General features: G+C 42.0%; 1 long non-coding RNA gene across 2 annotated transcripts in view; it reads left to right on the forward strand.

Moving 5' to 3' along the window:
- Positions 1-1,645: 1,645 nt before the first annotated feature.
- The window catches only part of LOC101902163 (uncharacterized), an 89,413-nt gene continuing 66,124 nt past the window's right edge, over positions 1,646-24,934 (forward strand). The window contains exon 1 of one of the 2 annotated variants that reach the window (XR_003035707.2): positions 1,646-3,846. This is a non-coding gene — a long non-coding RNA (uncharacterized lncRNA). The remainder of the gene's footprint in view (positions 3,847-24,934) is intronic. The other variant, XR_003035706.2, reaches the window with a different exon arrangement.

The following is a 24,934-nucleotide window of genomic DNA, read 5'->3' on the forward strand; positions in this document are numbered from 1 at the left end:
GCTCTTATGGTTTTTAGTAGTTGCTCCTGACAAATGAAAGTTTTCAGCTGTCCGGAACATCCTACACCTATACAGACACACTGAAAATACACATGATTGGCCTCAGGATTAAAGACGTTTCAGAGTAAAACAAGCTGTGTTGGCAACGAGAAATAGCCTGTGAGTTCAGTATGGAAATAAATGTTTGGGGTTAGGAAGGAAAATTTGTATCCAAGCAACAAGTACTTTATAATAATTCTGTGATAAATAAGAACCTTCTTGATTTTTTTTGTTGTTGTTTAGTCGCCAAGTCGTGTCCAACTCTTTGGCAATCCCATGGACTGTAACCTGCCAGGCCCCTCTGTCCATGGGATTTCCCAGGCAAGAATACTGGAATAGGTTGCCATTTCCTTTTCCAGGGGATTGTATCAACTCAGAGATTGACTCTGCGTCTCCTGAGGCTCCTGCATTGGCAGGAAGATACTTTACCACTTGATCCAGCTGGGAAGCCCCAGATCCAGGGTAAGGCCTGATAATTCACATTTCTAATCAGTTCACAGGCAATGTAGCTCTGGAATGATCATGTAGGGCAGTAGTTCTCAAACTTGGCCACACCTAGCAAAATTATATAGCATACTCAGGCTGGGCCCTCCACCCCTCTGCAGCCTCCCCCCCTGCCTAGACCCCCCTCTCACAGAATCTGATCTAAAGTCCCCTGGGTGATCCTAATGTGTCCTCAGACTTGAGAACCGTCAGTAGAAACCTTCAAGGGTCACATAAAGGCTCCAGATTTTACCCTAAATATGAGACCATATATTTGTTTTCTGTGCTTTCAGAAATAATTTGTGAATGGATATAAAGGTATTTTAAGGCAGACCACTGTGGAATCCTGACAACTGAACTATGTGCCTTTATCTCTAAAGGTGAATGAATAAGCCTTCTGAGGCAGGCACTGTCTTCATTATCTCCTTTATTACAAATAAGGGAGACTCAGAAAGGTTAACCAGACAACTCTTTAATTCCTGTGGAGAAATGTATTTAAAAGGACACAAATTGGTTAATTTTGAAATCTGCTCACACCAAAATTGACTCAGTTTGATTTGCTCCTGCTTTCTATTAACTTCAATGTGTTCCATTATGGGTTATGTGGCAAAAGCTAATTACTGGAAGCCTGTAATTTGAAGTGACTGGTAATTGAAACTTGGGTTCTGTAGGAATATCTGTGTAATGCATAATACATTATTAAACACAAATTATTTAAAATACAAGTGAAGCCAGTTGAAGTCAGCTTCTGCAGTTGGTGGTTCATAATGAAATTGAAACTACAGATAATTAACATGGGTGCAAAAAAGCTCATTCCAAGTTGGCCTGAAAAAATTATTCTTTGCCATTTGATATTAATTATGACATGCTAATATGTGTAATTTGTTTGACCCATCTATATTCATATCACGTACTCAGAGTGGAAAGCAGAATAAAGCTCTAAATCCAAGAAAGAAAGAGAATAATCTATCCCACACTTCTATTAATATTTAATCTTTTTTACTGGACTAATATTGCAATGTTGCCAACACAAACCTCTGTAGAAATGGTGACTCTTTTGAAACAATATGAAATCGGATTTTCATTTCAAATGGGATGTTATTATCTTATAAAATTTGATCACTTGATTTTTTTTCTAAATGGAAAAGTCTCATTAGAACAATGAGATGTGTATCACCTGATGATAATAACATTCCATTTGAAACAAAAATCTGATTTCATAGTCTTTCAAATGAGACACCAAAATTAACCAATTTCTGTTTCAGGAATTTCTGAGGCAGCTACCGTATCTACAATTGCTGCCTTGCCACTTACATTTACTTTGTGAATGGTAGCTCTAGCCTTGAACCGATGAAACCAGGCATGGCTGGCATTAAAAGATGTGACCTCTGATTCTTCACCGTTTTTCAAGTCTTCATAAAGGCTTTTAGCTTTCTCTTGAAACAGCATTATGTTGAATTGGATTCGACACTGATGCTGTTCCTGCATCCACACACTGAGAAATTCCTCCATCCCCTTCATTACTTTTCCAAGCTTCTTTGGGATTATTGTCAACATCATCACAGAGCAGACTTCACAGGCTCCAAGATCTTGTCTTCGTTCCGTAGAACTGTGCCAATGGTTGAACTATTCGGATTAAAAGAATGAGTGACATCTACTATCTTTCTGTCTCACTCCACTCTCTCAATTATTTTCACTTTCGTTTCCATCAACATTGCTTGGTGTTTCTTAGCAGTACCAGCTACATCACTGCTACTTTTATGCTTGCTTCCAGACATCCTGCGCTTGAAATAAAGATACTGCACCACTCTACTCTGCACAGTAACGTACAATAAAGTACACAAAAGCACAACCACTCGTAGTGGACGCATGCGCGTGATGATGTACACAAGACTCATGAACTAATGTGATTGGATGTGTGAATGCACATTCACATCTTTGAAAGTTCACAACTTGAAGGTTTGTGTGCAGGGGACTTACAATGTACTGCTATGAAAATAACAGCTCTTGCATTGAGGCAGGTTCTTTATCACTAAACCACCTGGGAAGTCCTGAAAATAACAACTCTGACTTCCTCTGCCATCCATCTGCAACTTGGGGCACTGACAGTGAAATCCACTTCTAGCCTTTAACATCCTTGTTTGTTGTTGTCGCTGTTGTTTAGTTGCTAGGTCATGTCTGACTCTTTGGTGACCCCAGGAACTGTAGCTTGCCAGGCTCCTCTGTCCATAGGATGTGCCAGGCAAGAATACTGGAGTGAGTTGCCATTTTCTTCTCCAGAGGATCTTCCAGACCCAGGGTTGGAATCAACATCTCCTGCATTGGCAGGTGGATTCTTTACCACTGAGCCCCCAAGGAAAAGAGAGCTTTAAAACTCTGCCAGTATATAGTTTTCCACAAGAGCAACAAGCTAAAAGGCTGATTACCTTAGTTATGAAAACAAACTTACCACAGGTATAAAGATTTATACTTATGTGAAATGAAAATATCTCCTGCTATATCAATAAATAAGACACGTCATGGCCATCAGCGATTTCTGGCCTCCAAAAGTGAATGAGGGCTCCCCAAACTGTGATCCGGAAGATGCTGCTACTGCCTCACCACTCCCCTACCCCCATGGTGGTTGCTGAGTTGCTGAGGTGGGAGAATGCAAGAGGCAGCCATCTGCTACTTCTTAAAGTGAACAAGGAAACAGTATTTGGCCCCAGATAACTGAGGTGCATATGAAAGGAATGAATTCAGTGAACCCAGAGGCTTGCATCTTTCCATACATAGAATGCTAAATTCCTTAACTTGACAACTGATCTCTGATGTACAGACTGCCTGCTCCCTTTGTTGCAAACTTGTAAATAGCCTGACTTCCTCTCCCGCCTCCTTGGAGCAGTTTTCTCAGAGCTACTGAGATGCTGTCTCCTGAGCTCCTAAACATTCCCACCAAATAAAATAACTCTTTACTTTCAGGTTGTGACTATATTTTGTAGTTGACACTTATAAACCGCAGACCTTTCTAAACTGAGGTACTTCTGTAATAGAGCACTGCTGAGTGCCCTCAGCAGGTGGTGTGTGCCGTTATTGTTGCCCCCAACCCCCGTTATGAGGCAACGGTTGTGAAGGACCGTTAGTGGTCCTGCTCAGCCATTGGTGGGTGCGGCAGTGGGTCCCGCCCACAAGCAACCGTCAATAAGCGACTGTTAGCGGTCCCGTTGCGCCATTGGTTGGTGCTGCAGTGGGTCCTGCCCACAAGCAACCAACTGTCAAGGAGCGGCCATTAGTGAGGAATTCAGCCAGCGATTGGTGAGTGGTGGTCATCAGGTGGAGACTGAGGTAAGAGGCAGTTCCCGGCCTTCTCCCAGAGCCCTCCAGCTCGCTGAAGCTTGGGCCAGTGGGTAAGCTGGGTGGCCCATGAAACAGGGTTGTAGCTGTGTCCTGCAGGACTCCAGAGTCCTCACCAAGGCCACCCATTGGCCGCGGCCATGCCTTGAGGAAGCAGTGAACCTCTCCCCCATCCCCACTTCTGCGACCTAATGGCAGAGTCAGTTGGCCTGGACTTGCCCCTGACTTCCAGTGGCCTGAGGAGCCTGAGGGCCAGTTGGATTCTGGGCGCCTGACTCCCTCAGTGATGACAGCTGGGCAGGGTCTAGGGACCTGGCCCTGAGAGAGTCACCAACTGAGATCTGCCTCCTCTTAGGCAGGACTTGTGTAGTGGTGGTCCCAGATGAGACCCAAGGCATAAAGGGCCTTTCACTCCCTGGCTCCAGCCTGCATGCTCCACTGAGACAGACACAAACTATAACAGTCCTCCTCAGCCATTGGTTGGGCATCCCATTGGGCCCCTCCTCCCAACCAAGTGAGCAACTGTCAACCAGCAACCAGTTAACAGCCCTATTCTGCCATTGGTCAGTGCCGCTGAAAGCCCCTTCCTCTTCCCTGCTGCTGCTGCTGCTAAGTCACTTCAGTCGTGTCCAACTCTGTGCAACCCCATAGACGGCAGCCCACCAGGCTCCCTCGTCCCTGGGATTCTCCAGGCAAGAATTCTGGAGTGGGTTGCCATTTCCTCCTCCAATGCATGAAAGTGAAAAGTGAAAGTGAAGTCGCTCAGTCGTGTCCGACTGTTAGCGACCCCATGGACTGCAGCCTACCAGGCTCCTCCGTCCGTGGGATTTTCCAGGCAAGAGTACTGGAGTGGGTTGCCACTGCCTTCTCCGCCTGTAAATACTACATTCACTTGACTTCCAGGAATCACATTAACTTGGTTTTCTTCTGCTTCTTGGGCATCTCTCTTGCTGGTTACTCCACATTCTTTTCTATTTATACTCTTTATGTTGATCTCGTCTAGTCTTATGACTGTTAATACCATATATGTTGATGACTCAGCCTGAATATTTCCCTTGAACTCCAGACTTATACGGCCATTTGTCTACCCTGCATCTCCACTTGAATGTTAACATATAGCTCAAATTTAACACATCCAAATACAAACCCCTGCTTTTCCCTCCTACTCCATCCAAGGCAGAAACTGAGTACTGTGAGGAAGAATAACTTGGGGGGAGGATATCTACTTTTGATGGAATGGGAATACAACTATAAGGAGGTGACATTTAAGCTGAGGGTAGGTCTGAAGGTCAAAAAGGAATCAAGAAAACAAAATATAAACCTGGGATGGGGGAGGGTATTTCAGGGAAAGAAAACAATCTTATGTGAAGACCCTGAATGATTAAAAAACATGGTATATTTGAGAAACCAAAAGAAAGCCCATGTGACTGAAGTGAGAGATGGGCAGTTCCTGTAGGTTTCACAGTATCTGTAGTGTTTAGGAATTCTAGAGTTAGATTCCTGAGGTCAAATCCAGGTTTTGCCTCTTAACAGCTTGTAATATTTGACAAGTTACTCTAACTGCTCTGTGCTTTCGTTTCGTTATCTCCTAAAATGGGAATATTTTTAGCACCTAACCTATAGAGTCGGATATGACTGAGTGACTAACATACACCCTATATAGTAGTTGTACGATCAAAAGAGCCATTGCATTATTCTTAGAACAGCAACTACAATGTAGCATATCTTTCAGTATCTATTTTGAATTCAATTACTTCTTACCACATGGAGAACTGCCACTCTACTCCACTATCATTTCTGGCCCACTTCTAAAACGGCCTTTCATTTGGTCTCTAGGTATTCACTCAAGCAAATACAATCCATTCTCCACACAGAGGTCAGGGTGAAATAATTTTTTAAAGAGAAATCTGTGTCCTTATTGACCAACAGGCTGCTTGAGGGGGATAAAGCAGGAGTGGGTAGCTCTGATGCTGGGCAGCTGTGCTTTGTGGGCTTGTAGGTGATTGAGAACTCGCCTAGGGAATGGCCAATCATTTCAGGCAGTACTTGGATGTAACCTCAAAACGAGAGAATGAACTCTGTTTCCAAGGCAAACCATTCCATATCACAGTAATCGAAGACTATGCCCCAACCAGTAATGCTGAAGAAGCTGACATTGAATGGTTCTGTGAAGACCTACAAGACCTTCTAGAACTAACACCCAAAAAAGATGTCCTTTTCATCATAGGGGACTGGAATGCAAAAGTAGGAAGTCAAGAGATACCTAGAGTAACAGGCAAATGTGGCTTGAAGTACAAAATGAAGCAGGGCAAAGTCTAGCAGAGTTTTGCCAAGAGAACGCACTGATCATAACAAATACCCTCTTCCAACAACACAAGACTCTACACATGGACATCACCAGATGGTCAACACCGAAATCAGATTGATTATATTCTTTGAAGCCAAAGATGGAGAAACTCCATACAGTCAGCAAAAATAAGACTTGGAGCTGACTGTGGCTCAGATCATGAGCTCCTTATTGCCAAATTCACACTTAAATTGAAGAAAGTAGGGAAAACCACTAGAGCATTTAGGTATGACCTAAATCAAATCCCTTATGATTATACAGTAGAAGTGGCAAATAGATTCCAGGGATTAGATCTGATAGACAGAGTGCCTGAAGAACTATTGATGGAGGTTCATGACACTGTATAGGAGGCAGTGATCGAGACAATCCCTAAGAAAAAAGTAACGCAAAAAGGCAAAATGGCTGTCTGAGGAGGCCTTACAAATAGCTGAAAAAAGAAGAGACATGAAAGGCAAAGGAGAAAAAGAAAGATATACAAATTTGAATGCAGAGTTCCAAAAAAAATAGCAAAGAAAGCCTTCCTCAGTGATCAGTGCAAAGAAATAGAGGAAAACAATAGAATGGGAAAGACTAGAGATCTCTTCAAGAAAATTAGAGATACCAAGGGAACATGTCATGCAAAGATGGGCTCAATAAAGGACGGAAATGGTATGGACCTAACAGAAGCAGAAGATATTAAGAAGAGGTGGCAAGAATACACAGAAAACTATACCAAAAATATCTTCATGACCCAGATAACCACGATGGTGTGATCACTCACCTAGAGCCAGACATCCTGGAATTGCAAAGTCAAGTGGGCCTTAGGAAGCATCACTATTAACAAAGCTAGTGGAGGTGATGGAATTCCAATTGAGCTATTTCAAATCCTAAAAGATGATGTTGTGAAAGTGCTGCACTCAATATGCCAGCAAAGTTGGAAAACTCAGCAGTGGCCACGGGTCTAGAAAAGGTCAGTTTTCATTCCAATCCCAAAGAAAGGCAATGCCAAAGAATGTTCAAACTGCCGCACAATTGCACTCATCTCACATGCTAGCAAAGTAATGCTCAAAATTCTCTAAGCCAGGCTTCAACAGTATATGAACCATGAACTTCCAGATGTTCAAGCTGGATTTAGGGATCAAATTGCCAAAATTGGGTGGATCATAGAAAAAGCAAGAGAGTTCCAAAAAACATCTACTTCTGCTTTATTGCTTTGTATGCTACACCAAAGCCTTTGTGTGGATTGTGGAAAATTCTTCAAGTGATGGGAATACCAGACCACCTGACCTACCTCCTGAGAAATCTGTATGCAGGTCAAGAAGCAACGGTTAGAACTGGACATGAAACAACAAGTCAGTACAGTCACTCAGTCATGTCCGACTCTTTACAACCCCATGAACCACAGCACGCCAGGCCTCCCTGTCCATCACCAACTCCGAAGTCCACCCAAACCCATGTCCATTGAGTCGGTGATGCCATCCAACCATCTCATCCTCTGTCATCCCCTTCTCCTGTCCTCAATCTTTCCCACCATCAGAGTCTTTTCAAATGAGTCAGCTCTTTGCATCAGGTGGCCAAAGTATTGGAGTTTCAGCTTCAACATCAGTCCTTCCAATGAATTCAATCTCCTTGCAGTCCAAGGGACTCTAAAGAATCTAATCCAACACCACAGTTCAGAAACAACAAGACTGGTTCCAAATCAGGAAAGGAGAACGTCAAGGCTGTATATTGTCACCCTGCTTATTTAACTTCTATGCAGAGTACATCTTGTGAAATGCCAGGCTGAATGAATTACAAGCTGGAATTAATATTGATGCAAGAAATAGAAATAATCTCAGATATGCAGATGACACCACCTTTATGGCAGAAAGCAAGAAGAACTAAAGAGCCTCTTTATGCAAGTGAAAGAGGAGAATGAAAAAGTTGGCTTTAAACTCAACATTCAGAAAACTAAGATCATGGCATCTGGTTCCATCACTTCATGGCCAATAGACTGGGAAACAATGGAAACAGTGAGAGACTTTATTTGTGGGGGGCTCCAAAATCACTGCAGATGGAGACTGCAGCCATGAAATTAAAAGACACTGCCTCCTTGGAAGAAAAGCTATGACCTATCTAGACAGTATATTAAAAAGCAGAGACTTTGCTTTGTCAAAGCTATGGTTTTTCCAGTAGTCATGTATGGATGTGAGAGTTGGACTATAAAGAAAGCTGAGCACCGAAGAACTGATGCTTTTGAACTGTGGTGTTGGAGAAGACTCTTGAGAATCCCTTGGACTGCAGGGAGATTAAACCAGTCCATCCTAAAGGAAATCAGTCCTGAATATTCACTGGAAAGACTGATGCTGAAGCTGAAACTCCAATACTTTGGCAACCTGATGCAAAGAACTGACTCTTTGGAAAACACCCTGATGCTGGGAAAGATTGAAGGCAGGAGGAGAAAGGGATAACGGAGGATGAGATGGTTGGATGGCATCACCGACTCGATGGACATGAGTCTGAGCAAGCTGGGAGTTGGTGATGGACAGGGAAGCCTGGTGTACTGCAGTCCATGAAGTCACAAAAAGTTGGACATGACTGAGCAACTGAATGGAACTGAACTGTATCATGTTGTTCACCTGCTCAACTTTCCTAAGTTTAAAGTGAACTCATTGAGAATAAAATGCAAAGTTTTTTCCATTACTCTCAAGCCCTCCTGCTCTGGCCCTTTCCTGTCATCCTAGGCTCATTTTCATCCAGGTTCCCTTCACTCGCTCTGTTTTCTCTTATCTTATGACCTTCATATGTCATGTTTTCCATAGTATCTAGAATGTTCACTTTCTAGCCCTCCACACCTAATTTTTCAGGTCTCTGCTCAAATGTCATCTTAAAAATGACTTTCCTAATTATCACACTTAAACAGGCACGTACTTGGGCTTCCCAGGTTGTGCGGTGGTAAAGAATCCGCCTGCCAGTGCAGCAGGCACAGGAGACTCAGGTTCCATCACTGAGTCAGAAGATATCCTGCAGTGGGAAATGACAACCCACTCCAGTTTTCTTGCCTGGAAAATCCCAAGGACAGAGGAGCCGGGAGAGTTGCAGTCCATGAGATCACAAAGAGTTGGACACGACTGACAGCGCTCATTGCCCACACATGTACATTGGTCCCTGTAAAACATTTACTTTTTAATTTTTTTACTTTGCACTTTTCATCAGCTGAAATCTCATTACTTATTTCATTGTTTACTTGTTTCTTGCTTGTCTCCATTCCTAGCTCTCAGTGTTTATAACTGTAAGTACCTATATGTTGAATGAGTGGATGTTTTTCCATATTCTGATAAATGAAAGAAGAAGAATTGAGGATGTGAATTATTTCTACCTGTCAGGTATTCAGATGGAACAGCATATTTTTAGTTGCCTCAACTGTTTATCCTCTATCAGGGATTTCAGTCTTGTGCAATGTTGTTCAATATCTGAAACCATTGTTTATATATATATATATATATATATATATATATATATATACACACACACACACACACATATATTTGTGGTTGTTGTTGAAGACAAAATAAATAAGTCCGGTCCCCATTTCTCTATCTTGATGGGAACTAATTGCACATGTATGATTTTTATGACTCCAGATGTTTGTACTTTGTATGGACTTTTACAAGTTGAGAGCATCTTACATAAAGGCAATTCATGCAGATCACTGTGTCCTTTCTCCATTTGTCTCCAGCTTCTGAATATCTAAGTCACTGTGCTGCCATCTTGGGACACCATGCGTGATAATAGAAATTCTAGGAATACACATTTAGAAGGGTCTAATAGCATTTCCTGAGTTTTTCCCCAGGGCCCATCTCTTTTAGATCATATATGGTTGGTTGAAGAATCAGGGCAGATCTCAGAGGAGATATTTCTGGGAGACCTATAATCCAAGATATGACTGAACCCTACATGGTGCTTTGAACAATTCTTGCTTATTTATTACTAAACCAGATAGATTGTTTTAAATCTGAATGCTAGAAAAGAGAACAAGCTAAGTTAATATCTGCAAGAATTTAGTTGTCCTGAGTCAACACAAGATGTTTATTGCAAGAAGAGTTACCCTCTCCCCATCTTGGAAATATATTTAAATGATAAAATTGAATAGACGTGGATATTTATTCAATAGATCTATACTTGGAAATTTGGAATATGGTTCAAAACAATAAGAAATATTTTCTATAGAAAATCAAGCTTCTATTACATCAATTTCTAGGCAAACTGTTTCAACTTAAATATCTTGGAATTGTGTTTCTACAGACTGAAAAGTGATAATTAGATATGAATTAATCTACTAGAACTTATCATTTCTATTTTCATTTTGAACAAAACAAATTTTCTCTATCAGTTAAAAGGCTGAAAATGGGTGATTTTATTACAGCATAGAAAATTCCATGTTATTTAATCCTTTGTGTAGTGAAAGGGAAACATATAAAGAACTCTGAAAAAGACTTTGCTGTTGGTAATTGTTCTGCTATATAATGCCAAATTTCTGCATTCAGACCTGGTCTGAAGCCAGGAAGTTGTATATGAACACTCCTAATGTATTTTTATTATACTTAGAGAAATAAGGCATGAAGAACATAATGATACCCTGGAAGGAGTGGGGGGAAAAAGCAATGTAGACTGAAAAATCAATTCTAACATGAATGAGGGATATTAACTAGTGAATTTTTTAGTAATATAACTTGAGTTTCGGTGTAAATATAGTATTGAAAGTTACTATCCCACATTACTAGGTTAACCCTAATGGCTTGAAATCAGTGTCTAGCTTTTAGGTTCTAGCTTTTGACTTGGATTAAAAGCCTTACTGAAGTATTTTGGTTAATGAGTTTAGAAGACTTGTGAAAATCTCATTTATCAGAAGTCTCTGGGAGACACTTGCTATTGGTTGGGTAGGAAAGAGAAGGACAGTTATCACAGGGAAGGAAGGGAAAAATGATTTTCTCAAACTTACATATGGACTAATCCCCAAATGATAAATCCAAACTGCCCTAAAAATATTTCCATGACACCAGAACAAAATGTGAATTATACACTTTTATTCAAGAAATGTATAAATATATGATATGCAGGAACTGTGTTTCTATCATTCTTCTAGATGTTAATATTTTCAAAACATCAGTTAAAAGCAAAAATCCCCATAATTCCTGCTCTCTTAGAGTTTAGATCCTATTAGGGGATAGACACACCATAAAAATAAACATAACTGAATACATTACAAAGTAGAGAAAGTGGAAACAACTTTGGGAAAAATAATAGTGAGCAGAATGGGGGCGATCCAGCTGGATGCCTTGTCACTGATGTCTGAGTAGTCTCATGCAAACAGCAATATTTGATTAAAAAAACTTGGAGGAGATGAGGTCCTTAGCTGAAATGATATCAGAAAAAACAGTGTTCTAAGCAGAGTGGGCAATGGCACCCTACTCCAGTACTCTTGCCTGGAAAATCCCATGGACGGAGGAGCCTGGAAAGCTGCAGTCCATGGGGTCGCTGAGGGTTGGACATGACTGAATGACTTCACTTTCACTTTTCACTTTCATGCATTGGAGAAGGAAATGGCAACCCACTCCAGTGTTCTTGCCTGGAGAATCCCAGGGACGGGGGAGCCTGGTGGGCTGCCGTCTATGGGGTAGTACAGAGTTGGACACGACTGAAGCGACTTAGCAGCAGCAAGCAGAGTGGGTGGTCAGTACTAAAGCTCTAAGATGGGAGATTACTTGAAATCAGTAGGAAAGAGCAAGAAGATCTGTGTGCATAGAGTAGAATAAGCAAGGAGGAGGAAACATGGGAGAGAGATCAGAGAGATAATGAGGGCTAGACCTTTTCTCCTTCCTACTCTGAGGAGGGAGATCCACTGTGAGTCTACTCACCTCCCATTCTTAAAAGATTCTATCCCAAGAGACCAACTTTGTTCTACAGATCTAAAATTAATTATGTACATTGCTCATCAATGGCTGAAGCTGTACTACTTCTGATTCCAAGCACCAACAACTATCTTCTCTCCCAGAACATCAGTATCATCACTTCATATTAAGAAGTGATAAGTCAATAGTACTTAACCGGTTGATGAAGAAGTTAATGCCAATGAGAGCTTCTTAAATTACAGTAATCAAATTTCTTTTTGCAATGAGCTAGGACATGGATCAGCAAACTTTTTTTCTGTAAAGAGACAAAGAGTAAATACTTTTGGCTTTGCTGGATTTATGGTGTCTGTTGCACATACTCAGTTCTGCCATGGTGGTGCTAAAGCAGCAATAGATAATGTATAAATGAATATGCACAGCTGGGTTCCATAAAAAATTCATTTACAAAACCAAGTGGTGGGCTAGGTATGGGCCACAGACTATCGTTTGCTTTTCCTTATGATAGGACACAGAGAATTTATTAGCTTTGGCGCGAAGCCCATTAGGTGAGGGGGGATGCAACATGATGCAGGAGAAAGAACAGTCATTAAAATCATCTGGAATCAGACAGACCTGTCCTTTAAGCTCAACTCTTCTACTTACCCAGTGTGCATAGCAGGGGTTATTGAGTGAACGTTTGTATCCCTTCCTCGCACCACATACAAAAAAATATTCATAGGTTGATGCCCAAACTCCCAGCATGATGGTATCTGGAGGTGTGGGGCCTTTTGTAGATAATTAGTTTTAGGTAAGGTCATGAGAGTGGGGCCCTGTGATGGGATTAATGTCCTTATATGAAGAGAAAGAGAGACCAGAGCTTGCTTGCTTTGTCCACCATGTGACAACGTAGCAGGAAGGCAGCCATCTGCAAACCAGGAAAAGCATCCTCAGTAGAAACTGAATCAGATTTGCAGAAACCTTGATCTTGGACTTCCCAGCCTCCAGAACTGTAAGAAAAAATGCTTGCTGTTTAAGTCACCGGGTCTACGGCATTTTAGTCAGCCCAACCTGACTAAGACAACAGGCATTAAAAAATACAAAAGAATGGTTACCAGATATTAGACTTTGAGAAAAAAAATCGCCATTTTAGAATGTAATAATGATTTGAAAAATAAGGAAAAAGCATTGTTGAATAGACCATTATCTCTCTGAATACTGGTTCTGTCCCATTCTCTCACTTTTCTCCTTCCAGTACCCCAGCTTTACAGATCTATACATTTGATCATGGCTTGTGCATACATGCATGCTCTGTCACTTCAGGAGTGTCCAGCTCTTTGTGACCCTATGGACTGTAGCCCACCAGCCCTCTGTCCATGGGATTCTGCAGGCAAGAATACAGTTGCAATGCCCTCCTCCAGGGGATCTTCCTGACCCAGCATCTCTTGCACTGAAGGTGGATTCTTTACCACTGAGCCACCAGGGAAGCCCTTGATCATGCCTTGTGGGGCTTCGCTGGTGGCTCAGGGGGGCCTGCAATGCAAGAGCCATAGGAGATGTGGGTGGGTTTGATCCCTGGCTCAGAAAGAGCCCCTGGAGGAGGGAATGGCAACCCACTCCAATATTCTTGTCTAGAGAATCCTGTTGACAGAGGAGTTACCTGTCTCTTATTATCTGTTTTGTTTCCTCTATATAATATTTTTTACTATGATTCTTCTCTTGCTTATTCTTATTCACCCTTCTTCTAGTTTGCCAATCTGTCTTATACTGTGTTTAGTCTGCTGGAAAACTCATCTAATGATTTCTTAATTTCAAATATTATATTTTCACATTCTAAAATGTCCATTTGATATTTTAATAAATTACACTTTTTTTTAACTTTCATCCTTTTCTACCAGTTGGTCAACTTTTCCTCTAATATCTGAGCCACATGTGCATCTTTTTTTCCCCTTCTTCTTGGCTTTAGCAAAACTACTGTGTCCTATCTGTTAACATGCCTCATAAGTTTAGATACTGAAGATAAACACAAAATGAACTATAGATGATCTGTTGATTTCTTTTGTTGACTAAAAGAAATGCACAACATGAGAGTTGTGAGATAAGTTTTATTTGGGGCAAATGAAGCCTGTGGCCCAGGAGCCAGCACCTCAGATAGCTCTGAGAAGCTGTTCCAAAGAGGTAGTGAAAGGGTCAACATATGTGATTTTGGTGAAGGGGGAGTTCATACAATCAAGCACTTATCCTACGAAAGGTTTTCTGCTAGTCACAAGGAGCTGATGTCGCCATGAAGGGATTTAGTGTTTTTCTAGACATGAAGAGATGCAAAGATTGGGATCATGAAGTCAGTTTCTGAAAATGTCTATCTAAAGACCTGTTCCCCAGTTTTCCTGGAACACAAAGTGCCTCATTTTCCACCCTGGATTCTCTTCAGGGTGTGTTCAAGGTCACCAGCTGCAGCAACACAGGATTCAAACTACAGAGCCAGATGGCAAATAGCCTTGGCAAGTGCCAATATGTAATTGATACTTTCAAAGACAACTATTTATTTATTTTGGGGGGAGCAAGTAGATCAGTCCTGCTGAAGTATGATTGAAAGTGAAAGTTGCTCAGTTGTGTCCAACTCTTTGCAACTGATGGACTATACAGTCCGTGGAATTCTCTAGGTCAGAATACTGGAGTGGGTACCCTTTCCCTTCTCCAGGAGATCTTCCCAACCCAGGGATCGAACCCAGGTCTCCTGCATTACAGGTGGATTCTTTATCAGCTGAGCCACGAGGGAAGCTCAAGAATACTGGAGTGGGTACCCTATCCCTTCTCTAACGGGTCTTCCCAATCCAGAAGTTGAACTGGGGTTTCCTGCATTGCAAACAGATTCTTTACCAACTGAGCTATCAGGGAAGCCCAAAGTATTAGATTGTTAAATTTTACCTTACTTGACCTTATTTGGCTGATCTTATTTCTCACTGATTTCCCCATCTAAGGTCTTCACTAAAATTTTGTTTACTGATGCATCTTCTCTTCGGTAGGGCGTAAACTCTAACCTCTGTTTTCTCAGTACTTCATGCTGCTGAAATATGTGATCAGCTTTTTGGCATTCAAGCTGCTGTTTTCAGCTGGGTTTGTAGAGTTCTTCCCTACCCATGTGCAGCTTAGGCATTGTCCAACAATGTACAGGGATATATACACCGTTTTCCCAGGGCTCTTTTTCTGAATTTCTCCCACTCTCATGAATCTGCTTCTGGTGTGCCCTGCTCTTGCAAGACAGTCACTCTCTACTCAGGCCCTATTTTCCCGTGCTTGAATGTCGAAAACTATCTCAGATGAAAATCCAGGGGCTCTATGAACTCACCTTCTATGCTTCCTTCTCTCAAGACTTACGGGGCCTGTATTACAGTTTTTCAGTGTCAAGCAATTGTTTGGTATATTTTATCAAGTTCTTATAATATTCTCAGCCATAACATTAATCCAATTACAAAATATTCTGCCATGGCCAGAATGGGGTCACCTTTATGCTTCAACTTCATATAGTATAATTTCCATCCCACTGTTTCATTGAAACTGTTCTTGCTAGAGTCACCAATGACATCCACAGCACTACTCCATTGGATTCTTTTTAGGCCTTATTCTATACCATCTCTTAATAGCATTTGAAATAGTTGACCACTTTCTGATTTTGGCTTTCATACCATACTTCTTGGTGTTCCTTCTATCTCTATGGTCATTTTTTTCTCAGTCTCCTTCATTGACTTAATTCTCCATTACTCAGCCGTTAGTTGTTGGAGTTCCCCAGGCCCTCTGATAGCATGAGTCTTAGAAGCTTTTTTCTCCTCACTTTACATTCCTTATGTGAAGTGAAAGAAAGTGAAAGTGAAAGTCGCTCAGTCTTGTCCGACTCTTTGCAACCCCATGGACTATAGAGTCCATGGAATTCTCCAGGCCAGAATACTGGAGTGGGTAGCCTTTCCCTTCTCTAGGGGATCTTCCTAACCCAGGAATCGAACCCATATCTCCCATATTGCAGGCGAATTCTTTACCAGCTGAGCCACCAGGGAAGCCCTTGTGTAGGTGAATTCATTCAAACCTGATGATTGCCATGGTATGCTGGAAACTTAAAATTCCTATTTCCACCCCAGGCCCCACTTCTAAGTTTCACAACTTAGGACTAATGGCCTACTCGATAGCTCCACTTGGATGCCTCACAGGGATTTCCAGATTTAATATGTCTAAAATGGAACTAGTTTTGTACTGTATGCTGATCTCTCTCTTCTTTCCAAGTTCTTCCTCTCAGCACAGGGCAGACTTTGCACCTCTCCCCTGTAACTCTTGCCAGCCACTTAGGAATAACCCTTGATTCCTCCTTTTCATTTTAATCTACCAGGTTTCAGTAGCTCACCTTTTGATCACACTTTCAGCATGATAAGAATCCATCTCTTTGCTGGCTAATGACCTTACTTTGCTTGGTCCTGGGCCAAGTGCGTTGTTCTGGAGCCACTGGAGTCTTTTTTAATTATAGAGCATATGAGGGTATGGGTTTCTCAGCTGGTTCAGTGGTAAAGAATCCACCTGCCAAGCAAGAGATGTGGGTTCCATCCCTGGGTCAAGAAGATCCCCTGCAGAAGGAAATGGCAGCTCACTCCAGCATTCTTGCCTGGGAAATCCCATGAACAGAAAAGCCTGATGGGCTATAGCCCATGGGATGGCAAAAGAGTTGGTATACGGCTTAACCACTAAACAGCAACAACAGCAATGCAAGGGTATATATAGGGGCTTCAAACCCTGAAATCTCACTGTACAGCAAGCAACACTGGGCAGATACAGGTATTGATAGGCAAGACCAAAGTCATCAAATAAAGTTTAATTTGTGTTCTCTATGCTTTTATAAGACATTTAGCACATTTAATGGTTAGTTTTTAAATAATTTCTTAGAAACTTTAGAATTTGGAGGCTAATTTTCTGTAGATTCTGTAAGGCTTGTCTTACAGAAAATAGTCACCGTCACATAGAATTGTTTTTGCAATTTGTGAAACTGCAGCTAGCTAGATGAGCTATCAACTTATATTGCACAGGCTGAAATCTTAGGCTTCTTTTAGTCATGGATAATTGGGAATTTTAGATGTATGCATGCCATCTAGTCCAGTAAATGTCTTAAAAGTTAAAATACTTATTAGGAAGAATAATATGTTCTAACTAATGAGAAATGGTCTGAGTAAAATTCTGCTGCTGCTGCTAAGTCGCTTCAGTCGTGTCTGACTCTGTGCGACCCCATAGACGGCAGCCCACCAGGCTCCCCCGTCCCTGGGATTCTCCAGGCAAGAACACTGGAGTGGGTTGCTATTTCCTTCTCCAATGCGTGAAAGTGAAAAGTGAAAGTGAAGTCGTTCAGTCGTGTCCGACTCTTAGCGACCCCATCGACTGCAGCCTACCAGGCTCCTCCATCCATGGGATTCTCCAGGCAAGAGTACTGGAGTGGGGTGCCATTGCCTTCTACTCATATTTTATATAGGGCTTCCCTGTGGCTCAGAGGTTAAAGCGTCTGCCTCCAATGTGGGAGACCCGGGTTCGATTCCTGGGTCGGGAAGATCCCCTGGAGAAGGAAATGGTAACCCACTCCAGTATTCTTGCCTGGAGAATCCCATGGATGGAGAAGCCTGGTAGGCTACAGTCCACGGGGTTGCAAAGAGTCAGACACAACTGAGCAACTTCACTATTTTATACAGTTTCTTCAGAACCTCTAGTCACAGCACAGTACCCATTGACCTGAGTGACCTTGGAAATGTCACAGACCTGCTCTATCTTCATTTTCCTCATGTACGAATGGTGATGATATTAGTGCCTGCCTCATAGGTTAACCTATGAAGCTTAAGTGACTTAGTATTTATAAAGTGCCTAAAACAGTGCTTGGCCCACTACAAACATGATAACCATTTGTTAAGTTAATAAAGTATTCCTAGCTTCTCCTTTTTGGTTTCTCTATTGTTTTGTGAAAGAACCAAGGAGTCGGGAACCTTGGATTTTTACCTCAGAGGTGTCATTGCTCAGCTGTGTGGCCTTAGTGCCACTTAATTTTTAGTGTCATTTACTGTAACATGATAAGTAACACTTACTAGATCTTTTTCTTGTGCCAAATACTCCATGAAGCACTTGACCTAATCATCTCTAATTCTCACAACTACCTCAAGATGCGTGCTAAAATAATAACCTTCATTTCATCTAAAGCTTGGAAAAGATAATAACTTACAGGAAGTCTCACATCGAGTAACTGTGGCAACAGGCAGCCTGTCCATTTCCAGAGCACAGAGCTCTAACCACCTCTCTGAGATCCTGAGCCTCGCTCTTCAATCTTTCCCAGTGGCTGCTTGTTTCTTACTTACAGAGCTTTTTCTTACTTACAGAGCTTTCAGGCATTGAAAAGCAAGCCCAGTTGCAGCCAGGCCTCTGCCTCTGCCAACTGTCTTGTTCGTGGGAGGAGTCCGTGAGATAGTCTCCATGTCTGAGTGAGAATGTCCCTCGCCTCCTGGTGCAGGCTGGGGTCCACCCACTTCAGCAGCTCACTAGTTCTCACCAGATATGAATAGTAGGAGCCTGGGTGGGCCTTTGTTCCCTGGCGTTGGCTCTTCTCTGTCATTGCTTTCTTTCTAGGATGCCTTTGCAGTTTTAACAAAAATCAGGCAGACTCAAAGCCTTGTGTTGCCTCTCTGGCATTTTTTTCTCTGAACTGAGTCTCGGTTTCCCTTGGCAACCATGTAGCTTGACCCTGCACAAAGCAGTTCTCACTGTAATGTTAGCATTTCAAAACTGAATCCCTTGTCAATATAATTGTGTGTTGTCAGGAATCTAGATTGTCCTTACAGCAGCCTTCAGGAGACAATATGTCTATTTGTCGTCTAATACTTTTGTGACCCTGATGGTAAAAGGAACAGGCCAGCAAGGAGGGAAGCATCACAAGGGTGGAGTATTCTCAGAGCAGCAGAGTCTTGTGTGAGTGGAGGGTGGGGAAAGGCTTCATCCATTCCTCCATTCAGGCTCAGCAGAATCATGACATGTCAGCACTGGAAAGGATCAGAGACTCTATCCCAGCCACCATAAAGATGGACAAATCAAGACCATTAGTGGCTAATTGCCTTGCTCAAGGTCTTGTGTCACCTTAACACTGCACTGGGGCCAGCCTTCCTGACATGGATGCTCTCAGCCCTGCACAGTGTCACCCCTCCACACCAAACTTATCTGAGTAGCAGGTATCAATCCCAGACCACAGATTCAGGTGTACAGTGGGTTGAATTGCATCTCCTCAAAGAGAGGGGACCTTGGTATCTGTGAATATAAACATGTTTGGCAATAGGGTCTTTTCAGATGTAATCAAATGGGATTTTCCAGGCAAGAGTACTGGAGTGGGTTGCCATTTCCTTCTCCAGAGGATCTTCCCAACGCAGGGATCGAAACCGGGTCTCCCGCATTGTAGGCAGACGCTTTACTGTCTGAGCCACCAGGGAAGTCAATTTAAGATAAGGTCCTATTGATTAGTATGGATCGTGAATCCAAAGGCTGATATCCTTATAAAAAGGGAGGACACACAGGGACACGCACCGAGAATAGGTCCCATGAAGACGGAGGTGGAGACTGGTGTGATGAAGGATTGCCAGGACCTGCTGGCAGGCACTGGAACTTGGGAAAAGGCAATGGAGGAGTCTCCCCTAGAATCTCTGTGGGGAGGACGGGTTTGTAGCTGCCTTCGTTTTGTGCTTCTAGCCTCCAGAACACAGAGATTAAATTTCCGTTATTTCAAGCCACCCACTTTGTGGTAACTCGTTATGGCAGTCCTAGGAAATTAATACAAGGTGGCTATTAAATATAATTTTATTTTTCTGTAATTCAACATGACATTTATTTTGTCCTTCAGTTCTTCCAGGGGGTAAACACTTAAACACAGTCAATTTAGGTTCCTGCCACCTCCCAGGGCTGTGCCTAAACTACAACTTGGGTTCATCTGCCCAACCCAGTTGTCTGGGAACATGCTTTGCTTCTGTGCCCATGGCCTCTACAGCTCTGATGACTCCAGCAGCTTCCAGACTACTGCAAGGCATGGCAGTCTCAGACACTTTTCTCTCGTGTACACCAGGTTGGGGTTTTCTGGACATTTCTGCAGTGGGTGCTTCTTTGTTATGATGGCTTTGCAGGAAGAAAGGCTTTTAGGCTTCACTTTCCAAGACCCACCTGTGTCTTTTCTTCCATCTTCACCCCAGCTGTGCAGTCATGGAAAAATAATCACATCCACTTCCCTCCGCTTCATTTCTCAGCACTCTTGCTATACTCTTTATCTCTGCCTTGATTCTCTAACTTCCTTACTTAGACTTTTGGGATACAAAAGCCCAAATATTTGCTGGCTGTTTCAGCTTTCTGTTTGGATACATCCTTGTCCTGAGGCAATGAACCCAGAATATTTGCTACAGGGGACAAGGAGGAGGAGGGCAAGGAAAGCGGAAAATAGCAGTGGAAAAACAAAGAACATTAGTTGGTTTATCAAAGCTGTTATCTGGATGAATGTGATATGGAAGAAAAATGTACTTCTGAAGCCAAAAAGACAAGAAATCAGATGCCAACAATGCTACTTTCTAGCTGTAAATAGGGCAAGTTTTATTTAGCCTCTCTGAGCCCTTGTACTCTCACTTACCAAAATAGGGAATTAAAAGACCTACCTTCTGGAGTTGTTGTGAGGATTAAATTTAGTAAGATAATATACGCGAAGTCGTAATACCTTCATTTACTAAAAACACAAGATTCCAACTACCAACCCACCGTTGTCACAGAAATGATGTAAGAGTGGATCGATGTCTGAGTTCTTTCCTGAGAAACCAGCATCCATGAAGAACCAGCTATTGAGCCTGAACATTCATTCTGAGAGTGACCTCTCACTATGAAACAAGACGCTGCTCTAGAGGCTGGCCAGCTCCTTGTCTTTCTGATGCTAAGGAATAGCCTGAGGATGGGAATTAGCTTTTCAGTTCTTCCCTATCATTATCATTTTTAGCCTTTGGAGCAGTTTATTTTTTGTGCTTTCCTGAATCCAGATGAATACTCTGCAGATAGACAGATGCCTTATATTTTAATCCACTTGGCTCTTAAACTGGAACACTGCTGAACTCTTGTGGGGAGAGAAGAGTGCTCTGGTGTTTTTTCAGGAGTTGGAGAAACCCAGCAGAGGCCTGTTGCCAGATTTTCCTTCTCTGACTAAGAAGCTGTCATGCAGATGCAAAGCCACTAGATGTCACAAATGGGGAAGTGTTCTGTCTTGCTCCCCGTGGTTTCTCTGCAAGGAGAAATGGTGATGTACTGTAATCCTTAAAAAAAAAAAAAATCTTCTAAAAGACTAATTTTTAGGGCAATTTTAGGTTTATAACAAAATTGAGTAGAAAGTTGGGAGTTTCCCATATATCCACTCATGCAAACATACTTGGCCTCCCTTATTGTCAGCATCACTTGCTAGAATGGTACATTTTTTAAAAATCAAAGAAGAACCCACACTGACACATCATTATCACCAAAAATCCATAGTTTACCTTAGGGTTTATTCTTGGTTTTGTATATTTTATGGGTTTAAACAAATGTGTAATAACATATGTCCATCATTATACTATCGTTGCTATTGTCTGAGTGGTTGTATATCCTACCAAATTCATATGTTGAAATCCTAACCTTCAAAGGTGATGCTGTTAGTAGACGAGGGCTTTGAGAGGTCACCGAGGTGGAGCCCTCATGAATAGTACGTTGTTGTTGTTCAGTTGTTCAGTCGAGTCCGACTCTTTGCAACCCCATGGACTGCAGCACACCAGGCTTCCCTGTCCTTCACCATCTCCCAGAGTTTGCTCAAACTTACGTCCATCGAGTCAGTTGATGCCATCCAACCATCTCATCCTCTGTTGTCCCCTTCTCCTCCTGCCTTCAATCTTTCCCAGTATCAGAGTCTTTTCCGTTGAGTCAGTTCTTTGCATCAGGTGGCCAAAGTATTGGAGCTTCAGTTTCAGCATCAGTCCTTCCAATGAATATTCAGGACTAATTTCCTTTAGGATTGGCTGGTTTGATCTCCTTGCAGTCCAAGAGACTCTCAAGAGTCTTCTCCAGCACCACAGTTCAAAAGCATCAATTCTTCGATGCTCTTCTTTAAGTCCAACTCTCACATCCATGCATGACAGCTGGAAAGGCCTGACTATATTGACCTTTGCCAGCAAAGTAATGTCTCTGCTTTTTAATATGCTGTCTAGATTTGTCATAGATTTTCCTCCAAGGAGCAAGTGTCTTTTAAATTTCGTATCTTCAGTCACCATCCACAGTGATTTTGGAGCCCAAGAAAATAAAGTCTGTCACTGTTTCCATTTTTTCCCTATTTGCCATGAAGTGATGGCACCAGATGCTTTGATCTTTGTTTTTTGAATGTTGAGTTTTAAGCCAGTTTTTTCACTCTCTTTCATTCTCATCAAGAGGCTCTTTAGTTCCTTTGCACTTTTTGCCATTAGGGTGGTGTCATCTGCATATCTGAGGTTATTGATATTTCTCCCAGCAATCTTGATTCCAGCTTGAGCTTCATCCAGCCCAGCATATTGCATGATGTATTCTGCCTAGAAGTTAAATAAGCAGGGTGACAGTATACAGCCTTGACATACTCCTTTCCCAATTTGGAACCAGTCTGTTGTTCCATGTCTGGTTTTAACTGTTACTTCTTAACCTTCATACAGATTTCTCAGGAGGTAGGTCAGGTGGTCTGGTATTCTCATCTCTTTCATGATTTTCCACAGTTTGTTGTGATCCACACAGTCAAAGGCTTTAGTGTAGTCAATGAAGAAGTAGTAGATGTTTTTCTGGAAGTCTTGCTTTTTCTATGATCCAATGTATGTTGGCAATTTGAACTCTGGTTCCTCTGCCTTTTCTAAATCCAGCTTGAGTATCTGGATGTTCTCAGTTCACGTACTGTGGAAGCCTAGCTTAAAGGATTTTGAGCATTATGTTGCTAGCATGTGAAATAAGTGCAATTGTGTGGTAGCTTGAACATTCTTTGGCATTGCTTTTCTTTGGGATTGGAATGAAAACTGACCTTTTCCAGACCTGTGGCCACTGCTGAGTTTTTCACATATTCTGGCTTATTGAATGTAGTACTTTCACAGCATCATCTTTTAGGATTTGAAATAGTTCAACTGGAATTCCATCCCTTCCACCTCAATCATTGTTCATAATGATGTTTCCTAAGGCCCACTTGACTTCTCACTCCATGATGTCTGGCTCTAGGTGAGTGATCACACCATCATGGTTATCTGGGTCTTTAAGATCTCTTTTGTACAGTTCTTCTGTGTATTCTTGCCACCTCTTCTTAATATCTTCTGCTCCTGTTAGGTACATACGATTTCTGTCCTTTATTGTGCCCATTTTGCATGAATATTTCCTTGGTATCTCTAATTTTCTTGAAGAGATCTCTGGTCTTTCCCATTCTATTGTTTTCCTCTATTTCTTTGCATTGTTCATTTAGGAAGGCTTTCTTATCTCTCCTTGCTATTCTGTGTAACTCTGCATTTAGATGGGTATATCATGAATAGGATGAGTATTCTTATTAATGAGCTCCCTGGCCCCTTTTGATATGTAAGGAAATAAGGAGAAGTCAAGCACTTATAAGGGAGGCCTTCACCCTAGCATACTGGCACCTTGATCTCTGTCTTTCAGCCCCTGGAACTGTGAAAAATAAGTTTCTCTTGTTTATAAGCTACCTGGTCTGTAACATTTTGTTTTAGGTGCCTGCATGGACTAAGACAATCATATGGAGTATTTTCACTGCCCTAAAATTCCTTTGTGCTCTGTCTGCTCGTCTCTTCTCTCCTTCCCCCAACCCTGACAACCACTTATCTTTTTACTGTGTTTATAGTTCTGCCTTTTCCAGAATGTCATATAGTTGCATTTATATAGTACAAAAGCAGAGACATTACTTTGCCAACAAAGGTTCGTCTAGTCAAGGCTATGGTTTTTCCTGTGGTCATGTATGGATGTGAGAGTTGGACTGTGAAGAAGGCTGAGCGCCTAAGAATTGATACTTTTGAACTGTGATGTTGGAGAAGACTCTTGAGAGTCCCTTGGACTGCAAGGAGATCCAACCAGTCCATTCTGAAGGAGATCAGCCTTGGGATTTCTTTGGAAGGAATGATGCTAAAGCTGAAACTCCAGAACTTTGGCCACCTCATGTGAAGAGTTGACTCATTGGAAAAGACTCTGATGCTGGGAGGGATTAGGGGCAGGAGGAGAAGGGGATGACAGAGGATGAGATGGCTGGATGGCATCACTGACTTGATGGACGTGAGTCTGGGTGAACTCCAGGAGTTGGTGATGGACAGGGAGGCCCGGCGTGCTGCAATTCATGGGGTCGCAAAGAGTCGGACACGACTGAGCGACTGATCTGATCTGATCTGATGGCCTTTCAGATTGGTTTCTTTCATGTGGTAATAAAATCACTCTACATCTTTTCACGGCTTGATAGCACATTTCATTTTAGCACTGAATAATATTTCATTGTCTAGAAGTATCATAGTTTATTCATCCATTGACCTACTGAAGGACATCTTGATGGGTTCCAAGCTTTGGAATTATGAGTAAGTCTGCTGTAAACATTCATGTGTAGAATTTTATATGGATGGAAGTTTTCAACTCTTTGTACTAAAGTGCGTGATTGCTGAATCATCAGTAGGAGTATTTTAGTTTTCTAAGAAATAGCCAAACTGTCTTCTAAAGTGGCTGTACCATTTTTCCATTCACACCTGCAGTGTTTTCTGTTTTCCTACATCCTTGACAGCATTTGGTGTTATAAGCAGTCTAGGTTTTGACCATTCTAATAGATGTATAGTGGTATCTCATGGTT

The sequence above is a fragment of the Bos taurus genome, chromosome 7 (assembly GCF_002263795.3).
Source record: "Bos taurus isolate L1 Dominette 01449 registration number 42190680 breed Hereford chromosome 7, ARS-UCD2.0, whole genome shotgun sequence".
NCBI classification, from domain to species: Eukaryota; Metazoa; Chordata; class Mammalia; order Artiodactyla; family Bovidae; genus Bos; species Bos taurus.